The 13,330-nt window shown below is 42.9% G+C and overlaps 1 long non-coding RNA gene across 1 annotated transcript in view; it reads left to right on the top strand.

Moving 5' to 3' along the window:
- LOC119445942 (uncharacterized) overlaps positions 1-13,330 on the top strand; it is a 41,606-nt gene that overhangs the window by 23,260 nt on the left and 5,016 nt on the right. The window contains exons 3-4 of the long non-coding RNA XR_005190710.2: positions 8,694-8,864; positions 10,688-10,769. This is a non-coding gene — a long non-coding RNA (uncharacterized LOC119445942). The remainder of the gene's footprint in view (positions 1-8,693; positions 8,865-10,687; positions 10,770-13,330) is intronic.

Genomic DNA, 13,330 nt, shown 5'->3' with positions numbered 1-13,330 from the left:
TTCAATAAATGTACAAGCTGAGAGTTTCCACTCGTGTCATCAACTCCGTCTCTTAGTTCGTGTGTTTCGGGCGCAACGCGAACCCTGAATATGAGCATCTACCGACTCACACAGCTTTCACTTCTGCTTGTTTTAAAGTAAGTAGACTGTACATAGCTTGTTTCGTTTTTATTTATTTCGTTCTGCGGGTAGTTTTCATTGCAGAGTTTTGACATGTGATTAATACTCAGAAATATACTAACATATTGTTTTTTAGAAGGTTGTAATGGAGGATGCGTAGCCGACTGGAACTATCTGCGCATAGCATGAACAGTTTCTCTTTCAAGTGTAAATTGTGGAGTCCACCACCATTTGTGATGATTTTTTGTCGGTTTTGATCGACTGGCTTTACCCTTGTGTAAGCGGTTGTAGAAAACTTTAAATTGGTTTTATTCTACGTCGAGGGGGACTGCAGAAGAGAACGCTGCTTCTTGTGTTGCAGAAAACCAGAAACAATTTTGCATTTTCTTAAGGAAGCACTGCCATAATTAGTTAACCGTTTTAATAGTGGTACATCCCTGCTGAAAATAGAGAATATAATATGTCTGTAATATGAAAGGGTGTCTCCAACGGAGATGTTCTAATGATATCCCTAAGAAGTTCATGTAAGGTGGCTAGGGTCACTTCTACTCACGAAGCTGTGTAAAGAGTTTGAAAAAAAAATGGAGGGGCATTTGTTAAATGTTTCTGAACACTGTGCTCCTGCAAATCATGCGAACTGCACTCCATTAGGGTCACCGAGAATTGTACCCCAAAGTACATGTCTTGTGCTATATTCGCCCGCCATTAGGACACGACCGGACGTATCGAGAGAAACATTGTCCGCGCTCATGCAAAGTTAACTCAAAAGGTTGGCGTATGGGCGTGTAAACGTCAAAAATTCTAAACTTGTCGTTATTGCACAAATAAGTGAAAACAGTGACCCGTGAAAGCGATTTTCGAGTTGGTCTAGTGAGGAAGTGAGCGCTGCTACTTTCTTGTTAAAATGAGGGAAACCGGAAAGATGCGATTGATTATTTGCACCCGCTAAATCAGATTATAGATCGCTCAAACTTATTTATTTATTCATACCTCAAGGAACCCAGAAGGATATTACATGAGTGGAGCACGCATTTTAAACCACTGCCCAGTGCGCTAAATGGGCTAGATATGGTGCAGTAACGTAATATGATTCCCGATCTAAGACACGGCTGTAAATTAGGAACCAGTAATTGCAGGCGGGCGGCAGTAAAATAGGTCAAATATTATTGATGCTGTGGTAGGCCACGCGCACGCAATCAAGAAGAAGATGTTTAGAAATATAATTGCGACACTTAGGCCTTCCTTCGAAAGTTCATATACCTTCTTTCAAAACATCTTTGATGTCTGCACCGTCACAGTCATATATGCATCGCCACCGAACACTTCGTTTTCGAAATGCGCCAGCTTCAACCTTAGATCGTTTGCGTATTTATTTTTATTAATCTTCTCTCTTCTCTCCACACTTCGGGAGCTAGCTGCTGCTGTCGTAGAGGGGGCCGTGGCTTATAACGTGGTGTAAATCTGATTATACGACTCCAACTGCAGCTTCCACTCGTCAATGTCGCTTTGCTTCTCTTTATGAGGCTCCAAGTGATGAGTCATATCTTGCGTAAGTCGCCTTGCTAGTGCCTCCATGGCACGCAAGGCAGGACTGTTTTGGCGCGCTACGCATTTACGGTTCCATCTCCAACTCGCAGCACAGCGTGGTGGTCTGTGTCCTTGTCCCTGCATAAAATTTCACGATACTGCGGCCGAAATCGATTGGTTACCACCGTCCATTACACACGGAGTGCAGGACCACCTGGTGTTTAGGGAAAACGAGCTTTGCGTCACCGTAACTGAAATGTGTTTTCTCATTAGTGGAAGCACAGGTGGCATCGCGTACAGTGCAACCACTCGAATTACTTAGTGGAGCGCTGCCAAGGTCTGCGCCTGCGAAGGGCACCACCGGTGCAAAAATGAGCAATGAGCTCGGAAAAGCTAACGCATTAAAAATGTTTCGCTGATAAGAGTGTTTTCTTTTTCTTTTTACTGTTACTGTATAGACGTGATAATAATGTGGTCCGCATTGTTGCTTGAATGTTTGTTTTTCGTGTGATATTGCTGTTCGCACAATTGCTTAAAAATGTCATTCTTATGAGATGGTGTTAATTTAATATTTATTTGATAATGCGAGCTTCTTTTAACTGCATGTCGTATGCAAGATACCGACCATTCGAGAGCCAAGGAGTGGCCCGCACTTTATTTTTGCGCTAACATCTTATGACGTACTAATAAAGAAAAAGAAGGCAAACGGAAGCTGCTGGAATCGCCCTTCCCATGTCGTTCGCAATACTACCACATAATAGTATAGCTCGTAAAATAGGAGCAAGTAAATCAGAAAGCCATTCGTCTATCGGGCCTCTCATTGCTTAATGTGTGTCACAACTCATATATTTTGCAGCAAAGGCGGAGTTCGCCGTTGTAATTTCAAGGCGTTTTCCACCGCAGGTGATGCTAGACTGCTTTGGCAAAGAAATGAAGGTGAAGCAGTGGTGTGTGGGAGCCCTCGTCTTGTATAGGCAACTGTGACCTTCGACGACCTCTTGCGTGTATTACACATGTGCACTGGGCGCTAAAGTGCGCCCAGTGGTAGGGATCAGCGAGATCCACGCACTGGCTTTCCAGCTCACTATCGTTTGTCATATTCATTATCTTAATGCCCAATGTCAACTTAACGCCCAATAACACGTATGCCGTCAAACAGTGAAACTCCAGAAGCGCCTGACATTTTTTATTGCAATTTGATGCAGAGGCGATGAGTCAGTCTTCACGTCTCGCTCACTGGCATCCAACGAGGGCTCAGCGCCGCGCCGCCTCTCATCGTCCTATGTATGCCGTATGTACAGACACCATGCAGCAAAGTACATTGTAAAACGTATATCGGACATATTGGAATATAAGTTGATGACGTTTCAATTAGGTTATTTCGCTGTATTGAAAGATTAGGTATAAAATTGGTTCATTTCGCATGAATTGTGACAACCCAGTATTAGTCTGTTTTTGCCCTACCCGAGATATACCAAATTGCGTCTTTTTTGCTAGTATTTTACACCTCCTGTCGATGCTGTGCATGACCGCACATATGGAATAAAGGTCACGCTGTTAGTCCTCATTCTTGTAATCATTTTTGCCACATAGAAGTAAAAACAAATAAACAAATTTTGCAAGGCGCGTTGCTTGGGAAAGACTTTGATCAAACACTGACGTAGTAAACATCACAGCACTTTGATTTATGTTGCTCTAATATGCAAATTTTCCTTCAGCTAGACTACACCTTCCATTTTATGAGCGCTGTTTTCTTACAGGAATTCAAATGCGAGTTCCTGGCATGGCTTTCGCACGTCGCACGCACACTAAGAGATATAGAGCCGTATCACTCCATCAGGCAGCAAGACACCCTTGCCGTCTTTGTACGTGAAATGTTTGGTGGTATGCATCTTGACAGCTCCGAAAGTTTTATGCCTACAGATGACATGTTATCACCTCGGCTGCAGCAGGTGCAGAAACCGAAGGTCGTCTGGTTTGTCGGGCGCTTTGATTCTAGCGCTACCACTCCATAATACAACACAGCAGCCGCTGTCAGAAAGAGATGGTTGGTGCGTTATCACGAGCAGAATTGTCTGCGACTGCAATGATGGAGAAAATGCCTTTGGTTATAGCTGTAGGTAGTGACTGATAGCGGCGAACAAGAATGTGCAGGAAAAATCTCAATGCAATTCAAAAAACTATGCACTGGTATGTACTGTTGTTAACCTCCCTGCCTTTCCCACCACGTTTCTCTTTCTCTCTCACTCTCTAACGTTTTGAAACAGATTCTGCAACGAGTTCGGGAAAGAGGTTACACTAAGATATACTATCGAATGGCATTACGGTTAATATTAGGACTGGCGGCATGGTTGTGTTTCAGTGCGTCGGCTGATTAGTCCACAAGTTTTGTTATGGACAAGAGAATGACACCTAGATAGAGTGCATTGTGACATAACTGAACCGTCGCCGACTTTGAGAACCATCTACGATGACTTGTGGACAAGCTTGTCACGACAAAAGACACTATTTGAACATCTGTCCGCTTACAAACACTACCAGCTCAACACAAAAAGATGACAGGGGCGCAGACCCTTCCCGGCCGAATATTCTAGGCGTAATAAGGTTAAACGAACAACAACTCTGCTAATACAACTCGTACATATAATCACTACATCCGTGCTTCATACGACTTTTACCATAGCCATCCCTGATGCCTTATAACAATGGCCAATCGCCCCACCTTTACAAGCTCACCACATAATAAGTGTTTCGTCTAGTCTTAGCCAGGCTTGTCTCACGCCGATCGGATGGTTTATGCCAACCAAGGCGAAGTTTTTCCTCGACCGGCTGAATGAGACAGACTTGACATCCCTATTGGCTTTGTTACTTTCTGATTTCTACTTTCTCTGTGCATCTCCCTAAATACAGCACTTCCACCTGCACCTCCCTTGAATGGACCATGCCGTTTGGTAGCTCCCTCTGAAATCGGCACTAATACTCCGCTTAAACCGAAACCTCTGAATAAGTTCATGCCGCTCAAGTAGCCGCGGACCACTGCCGTTGCATCATCACATTTCCTCACTCACCCCACTGTTTATCCATAAAGCAGCGAAGGTGCCTTACGAGCACGTCTACTTTTCACCATACTAGGACAGCCTTTGCCGAATTCGCATCTTATGACTCCTTATTATCGCATATATCCTGTCATCGTTTATATGGTCTTCTGAATCCTTTTTTAATTGATGAGCAGTTTTCCTTAAAATTTACCTTTTGTGTAACGTCTTCCCGGTTAACCGATATTAATTTGTTTAAAGGTAGTATTAAGGCTAGCATACTGCATGGTGACACGGATATTCTCACATTTTTCTTGTATTTTACTTGTTCACTGAGGGTAGAAAACAGCCGTGGAGAATCGCCCACCTACAATTTCTTTGTCTTTTTTTAATTTTTTACGCTGGCCTACACGTGCACATGCGCAAGTAGCTGTAAAGACGCGTAGGGCTGACTGGAGTGTACAGGGTACTTGCGACTGGATAACGCTGTCCCATGCATTACGTTGTATGTCTGTGTATGTGAGACTTTCATTGCATGTGAATATGTGGCACTTCGAAACACTGCAACAGTGCCAACACAAAATGCCGTTATTTCGCTAATTCTTCCCTTATTTCCCCATTTTGCAATATTTCGCCTCATTTCTTCTAGCACTGTCTTCTTCCTCAGTACAGGGTAATCCATCGGTGATATTTCTGTTTGTTATCCCTGTCCTTCATTTTATCTATCTCTTTCTTCATGTAGGAGAAACGACTATAATTCATTGGGAAACGACCAATTGATTATATTTTATTACACAAGAGTCGCAAGGTTGATCTAGCATAAACCACTACTATATACGCATTAACAATAGAAGGCTGACAACAACATGAAGCTTGTAAATTCATTACATATTTCGAAGACTTTTCCTAATGTATGTAGGAAACATAGCGGGATTTCGCGAATGGCGAGCATTACATAAAAAGGAGGACATCTTTTCTGCCACTAATTGATATATTGAGTTAGGTGATGCACAAGCGCCAAATAATTTCTGCAATATATTAAGCGAACATGTTGATGTAACAAAACTCTGTTTACTGAACGCCTTTGAACAGTAACGTGCGCGCTATATTGAAAGCTCAGAGGGGAGGTAATAGAGGCTTGCTGGAAGGAGCTCTCTGCCAACAAGGAGCCGGATCCGACGCTTGTCTTCTCCTAGGCAACACTTGTCGCATGTAAACAACGTGGCTACAATAGCCTGCTGTTAGCAAAGCTATCTCCTGTGTGCTATGACCGACACACTCAGCTATATTTAACGCTACTCGAACCTAAATGCCCCGGTATTCTTGAATAGGGCCTTATAAGAATGGAGTACACTTATTTAAGTGGAACTGCTTTCAAAAATATTAAAATTAAACACTAAAACTGGCTTCAGGAGGCCGTAGTGGCTCAACAACCATATCCTACATAAGAAAGGTTTGTGGGATGAAATGTTCCGCGGGACAGCTACTAGCTACATAATAAGACGTCGGATTCCAATAGCACGCCGAGGGCAGTCGTTACTTGAAAACAAATATGGGGTTCACTGTAAAACTGATCACTGCGAATGCGTGAGTGACCTTGCACTGCGTCTTCGACGCAGGTGTCCTCCCCGTCACTCTGAGGTGAGCACGACAACTATGTGAGAAACCTCGCACTGCGTCTTCGAAGACGCAGTGCAATGTCGCTTACACAGCTGTCATGTTCGCCTAAGAGTGACGGGGAGGACACCTGCGTCGCGGTGTGCATAGTTGTGTGGGAGGGAGAAAAACCCATGTGAATTATCGTTGTGGGACGGGCGCCACACCCGGTGATAGGGCAAAGAAGCTAGCTCCACAAGCTAAGCCCGAGCGACTGTAATGCGATAGCACGTTGAGTATTGAATAAGCGATCCCTTTGAGCCCACTGGCTCCACGTTTGGCGCATCTTGCCAACTATAGTAAAACCATTGTGTGAACAGATATCGTCTACTGTTATCAGTATAGCGCAACCAAGTTATCACCCTTCATTACACTTTCTCCGGCATTGGCTCAGTCTTGATTATAGCCATATCCAGGATCGGCCCACTTTAATCGGCTAGAAACCAACAGCCGCCAAATCTGGGGTGAGAGGCGTAAAAAAGCTTCGCTTTAGCGTGCATTTTACCACATCTTAACATCTTACGTACCGAAGGCTGCCATTGGCTTTGAAAACGAAAGTTGCAGTCTTTGTGTTCTATTACTACTAACCAAGTGGTCCGAATCTTGAAGGTCAATACTAATACTTCATCAAAAGCTAACGATTAAAAGCAATATGACGGGTTAACGGGTATAAATAGGAAGATAACCGTCTCGATTAAAGAGTAAATAGTGGCGGACGATGTTTTTGTTCAGCTTTATGGGAATTAATTAACGGACTGCGGTTGTTCTATTAAGGTAACAATAGGTGCCAAGGTATACGGTAACCGCAGAAGAAGAATGCATAGGAATCAGCGCTGTGATGGAATGAGTAAAGGCAGGTATAAGATGAAGTCAGCGCTAAACGGTACAAGAGCAACTGAAGATCGAAGGGACAGTCTTTCGCCCAATAGAAAACATGGGTCTCACTCATTATGGTAAGGACAGCCACTCAAGCCCCGCCTCTATCGCCGAATCCGGATGTGGTTTTCATTCACCACGACTAAAAAGGTTAGAAAATACTAGTACAAGCGTACGCTGTAAATGCATCTGCGGACCGTGATTGATATTGAGATTGTTGCTTGATGTGAACATTCTGCTTTAAGGCTTCTTGTGCAGTCTAAATGTGCCGTCTTCTGTCGTTCTTCAGCTCTATTCCTGTTACAACCGTCATTTCGCATTCCATTGCTCGTTGCGCAGTCGTTAGCTATTTATCTAGGTTACTCAAATTTGGACCTACCAGTATATAATAATAGAATTAATTGACTGTACACGTTCGTTTTCAATGAGAACGGTAGTGTTCTGTATGTAAGTATAAGGTGTGTTCAGACTGCGGTCATCACGTTAGCAAAGCGCGCATCTGTCGTAAAGCCCGTGTCATGCGTTACTAGCGTTAACATCGTTAAGAATGCTAGTCGTTCACATTGTCAGTTGCATAAGTTACGCTTCTTAAGAACGGCCAGTCAAAACGTGAGCTGTCCAGTTGCGTCTCACTGGAAGACAACCCGCACATACACACCACCGCTATTACCAGTGCCTCCTACTATACGCACACACGCATACCGAGTCATGGCCGCTGCTCTATAGCTGGAGATGCCGGAACTCGCGTCATCGGAAATTAAAACCAAAACTGCAGCGCCTGCTGGCTACATCGTAACTGCGGTATCTTTATGAAACGTAAATGTAGCGGGCCTTCCAACAAGTTCGCTCGCTACATTTACGTTCCAAGAAATTCGAGAATATTGCGCTCTTAATGCTTCATACGATTCTAGCCTGAACAATTTAGTCCCGCTTTTTGCGTTTATACCCTTGCGTTTCTTGTGAAATACCTGCACATTTCGTACGCAGTCTGAATGTACCTTTAATCTTGCTTGCAGTATGTGCGGATGAGTAAGTTATACAAATGGGTATTTTTTTAATATGGCTACCTAATAAATTATGTAAATAATAAATATATATGTTATGCAGTATTGTTTCATTCACATCTGGAAACAAAGCTGTAGAAACCAACAGATCTAAATCCAGGCAGTGAAGTTGATTGTCAAATGCCCTCTATTTCCGATCGCCATCATCACCTGCTCGACGAATTTTTAGTACAATTTCCAGCTGCCATCGTAAATTATGCCGCCATGCACGAGCTATATTGCCGCAAGCCTCGTCTGCGAAACGCTTCTTTTGCGTTCTTTCTGCCAGCTGTGCGTCAGTCTTACTAATGTACTTTCTGGCATGACAATGAACTTGGTGCTGCTCAACGTCAATATTTTCTTTTTTCCAAATTGTCTTCATAGAAAATTTTGTTTTCAGCGCCCACTCCAGCTCTATACGACCGCAAAACAATAGGTTCATTACACAAGCCAATAATATTGCTCCCAATATTTTCTGCGACACTTGACAGTGAACAGCTCCTCAGAACATCATGACGTAACACTTAGCGGCACGGCACTGCATCAACGACATGAATTTGCTGGCTCTTATATTGGCGTCCTTCGCAGCAAGAATCTGTGCTTCAAAGTGAGTACACAATTAACTATGTAATGTCCAGTTCTCTATTACGAAGAAGAGGATGCGAAGTGTACTATTACACCACATAATTACTTACTACCAGGTACGGAAGTTCTGAGAAACGCATTTAAAGCATTGGAACATGCAAAGCAAGAAATAGAAAGTAATGTTTTCATGAGTGCTGCCACAAGCTTTACGTTACTGTGTGGCACCGCCTCTACAAAATAAAAATAAAAAGGACCTCCTGTTATCGATTACCGAGGTGTCACCTACATTTCACCCCTGCGTACAAATTTGTGCGGTGCAGAAAAGTTAGAAGAGGACTAAAGGTTTGGCTGTAATACAGAGGAGCTTAGAGCGAAACAATTCAGGACTGATTTTTTTTTGGCAATGAAGTAATGCACAAGCTCATAGAATCATAAAATTGCAATTTCAAACTGAAAATATTATTCAGCTAATAATTTCTGAACAGCCTAGAAGCTGCGTATTGGGTTTAGTATGCATGAAGTAAATTAATAAAAATTGTTTACTCAACGTGTTTATCGCGTCTTGTCTTACTGGCAGTCATTGCGTGCGGAATATACCCAGGTTTAAATTCTCATAGTGACAATCACCATGAGATTCTGAAGTAGGAAAGTGTTTCACCGGCACCCCTAATATTCGTCACGTCATATACGCCTTCCAGCTCTGTCTTTTACAGCCATGTCGATTTTGAAATAGTTTGCGCCAATGCAGTGCTCTAGCCGCCATGGAATCACATATAACCAGCGCCTATATTGGAATTTGACCGGAAAGGTGTTTCGCGTACTGATTTAAAGCCATCTTACTCCCTTTACCTGTCATTGGTATTGGCCATATAGTAACAGAATGGTGTACCTATTATGCTGGTAACGCATTCCAGCAATTTCCGTAGCTTCACGGAAAATGCCATGGATGGCGCTGAAATTTAGCGCTCCTATATAGGAACAGGCACGTAGCGTATAGCGTGGTTGGCTGTTCCTGTATCTGAGTGCTATATTTCATTTGCACTGTCGCTGCAAAAGCTTCACTTTTCTTGAATTAACAAATTGGAGTAGCAGACAATACCTGAATGAAGTTGACGATTCCCAATTTGCGACTTCGAATATTGATAGGCATTTAATGGCCGGCCAGTTGGCTGACAGGCGCTGTTCATGCTGGCGCAGTCGCCGTTGTCCGTACGGCAGTGCGGGAAATTTTGCACTAACAAATCTCGGAGAAAAAAAAAGTGAGTGCATTCTACACAGAGGGCGCGTGAGAAAGAAATCATGATATTTGGAAGACAGCACTGCAGAAAGCACTGCAGGAGAAGTACGAGAAAGTTTTTACTGAAGAGAAGGAAAGACGCAGGTCGGCCGGGAGAGTGCCTGTGGAATAGGACAGGCTATTAGCTAGGGTAAGTTGAGACACAGGGAAACATAGAAGTCACTATGCTATAGTACAATGAAGCATCTATACTTACTGTCTAATACGCGGTATACGTGCAGCATACACGCACTGCGCGCCGTAATAATGCGTCCGCAAGAAAACCTTCGCGCGCAAAAGCGCATTTTAGACATGATTTACATCGCATATGTTCTAAAGGCACTCATCTAGGCCCTACTCCAATGAAAATTGCAGCAGGTAATTTTTCACCAAACCAAATTCTTAGGAAGATTGATGAACCAACTTCATTCCTCTTCTGTTCATAAGCCTTTGGTACATTGCACCCTCACATTGCTTGGTATTTATTCGCCTTAAGAAGCAGAAAAATAAATAAATGACAAGTTTTGTGCATGATACTTTTCTTGTAAAAACAAACTGTCTTTTTCAAGTTTTTCGCAGGCACACATTGACCCACCAATGTGGTACACGGCTCTACAAAACGTGGCTATCAGGTTATGCACAAGAGCTCCTGTAAGTACAAGTGCATTAATGTATTTGGAAAATGTCTTTTGAGGCTTCTGTATGACTTTCATCAACGAAGCATCAGCTATATACGAAGTAACTATATACAGGGTGTTTCAGCGAACACTTTCAAAAATTCTTAAAGGTTGCTTGTGGCAGATAGCACAATTCTAGTTAATGAGCTTGTCTACTCGAAGAGACGGACATTACTTGCACAAGAAATTGAAATGCATAATCGAATAATTAACAATAATTCACTAATTAAGCTTTTAACTAATTACCTTATGGCCCATATTGCAATTTACAAGTTCTGGCCATGGAGGTCGCAAGGCGGATCCACTTGGAACTAATTCTCGGGATGACACCAGTTTCGAGATATTAATTCCCGAACTTTGCGGAGAAATGCATTGGCGTTCCAGTTAGTTTCTTGCATCGAAGCGCAAAATTAACTCGAACGCCAATGCATTTCTCCGCAAAGTTCGGAAATTAATATCTCGAAACTGGTGTCATCCTGAGAATTAATTCCAAGTGGATCCGCCTTGCAAACTCCACGGCTACAAATTGTAAATTGCAATATGGGCCATCAGGTAATTAGTCAAAACATAATTAGTGAATTTTTGGTGGTTAGTGGATTAGGCATTGCAATTTTTTGTGCGAGTAATGTCCGCCTCTTCGAGTAGACCAGCTCATTAACTAGAATTGGGCTATCTGCCACAGGCAACCTTAAATAAATTTCGAAAGTGTTCGCTGAAATACCCTGTATATCAGAATCAGCGCCACTGATACAAGCGATCGTTTCATATCTGGATATTCATGCACTTCGTTTGTATATCATTGAATTGACACTTAACCTAGAGCCATCTAAAATTGTAAACATGCCTCCAGTGCTGTAATACGCTACTACTCTATTCCACTGAAACGGAGCTAAGTGCTTACGTGCGAGTGAAAGTAAATCTAAAATATTTTACCTCACGTGCAGGTTTTGCAGTTTCTCGTGCCGTGAAGACATTGTTAAATATAACCACTGCGCTATACACGCACGCTTGCTGAACGTGCATTTATGGGAACCATATGGTTGCATTGTTCCGACGATTGTAACGCAACTTGCTATGGGCAAGAGAAAGAGAAAATGAGAGTGAGAGAGAGAGAAAGAGAGAGAAATGGCGCTGGAGTACTGTGATGCCAGAAATGGCGCTGTGGGTACTGTGATAAATCAATAAAAAAATAAAAGAAGGAGAGGGAGAAAGAGAGACAGACAGAGAGAGAAATAAAGAGAGAGAAAGAAAGAGAGAGCAAAAAAACAATATGAACTTTCTTGGCAAGGGGGATTTCAACCCGGGTACTCACGGTCCGAAGGCGAGCGTCATACCCACTACGCTATACACCCACGCTTGCAGAGCTCCGCTGTTCCATCAGATTTCCCAAGCGTGGAACTGGCTTAATTTTTTAGTCTACGGAGAATGAATTTGTATGTATTGTCGCAATGTTGAATTACTCCACAAGTGAGGCTTTTCCTGGCAGACATGTTTCCCTGGAAATGAAAGCTCAAGTAGCCCATGGGTTTCCCGAGCGATCGTCTTTAGTGCATAAGGATTGTTGTAATTTCACACAAAAATTATCTGCTATGACTATAGTTTCGTGCTGGCAAACTTGGCTATTTTCAAGGTATTAACTCAAAAAATAGAAATATTTGCAACAGAACCCATCTGACGATGGCTGTGGACGGTAATGCGATTATCATTCAAGGAATGCTAATGCATTCCTTGAATGCATTACACTCTATTGCTGAAGTCACGTTATTTCTAATATGAACTGGTATTTCAGAGACTTCCGTTGTTTCGCCTACATCCCACATACACGGTCTCCGGTATTGGTCTACTTTGCTATGGCACTCGCTTGCCAAGGTCATCCATAAGCATGACGGTATGACGACGACTGTATGACGACTAAGTGACGACGATGGAAAGACGATGAAGAAATGACGTCGATAGCACGACGAAGGCGGTATGACACGACGGCATAGCGATGATGTGATGACGATCCCGAATGATGACGGTTGTAAAACTACGACAAGATGACAACGATGGCATGAGGACAATATGAAAATGACGAGTATATGGCAACAATGGTTTGACGAGAACTGTATGACGAAAGCCAGATGACGAAGCTGTACGAATTACGGCGGCAAGAGCACGACGGTATGAGAACGGATGCAGGACGACTGTTCGACGACGACGAAATGATTGCGATTTCATGAGAACGCAGTAATAATCAGGGTTAAATGACTACAGCATGATTACGATAGAATGACGAAGAAGGAATTACATCGATTGAGTGACGAATAGCGGTATGATAATGCATGACGACAACGGAAAGACGTTTCTGAAGAGATAACGATGGTGAAATGACTGCGTGACAAAGATGGCAAGACGACAATTGTATAACAATGATAGCGGCAACGATGGCGTGACGATGACATGGATAAGTCGATGACGAAGTTAAAATGATGACTATAGAACGGCAATGACGCCATTACGACGACGGTATGACAACAAATGCTTGTCGACAAC

The sequence above is a fragment of the Dermacentor silvarum genome, chromosome 3 (genome assembly GCF_013339745.2).
Source record: "Dermacentor silvarum isolate Dsil-2018 chromosome 3, BIME_Dsil_1.4, whole genome shotgun sequence".
NCBI lineage: Eukaryota > Metazoa > Arthropoda > Arachnida > Ixodida > Ixodidae > Dermacentor > Dermacentor silvarum.
Note: the sequence above shows the minus strand (reverse complement) of the source record. Positions and strands in the feature narration are given on the sequence as shown.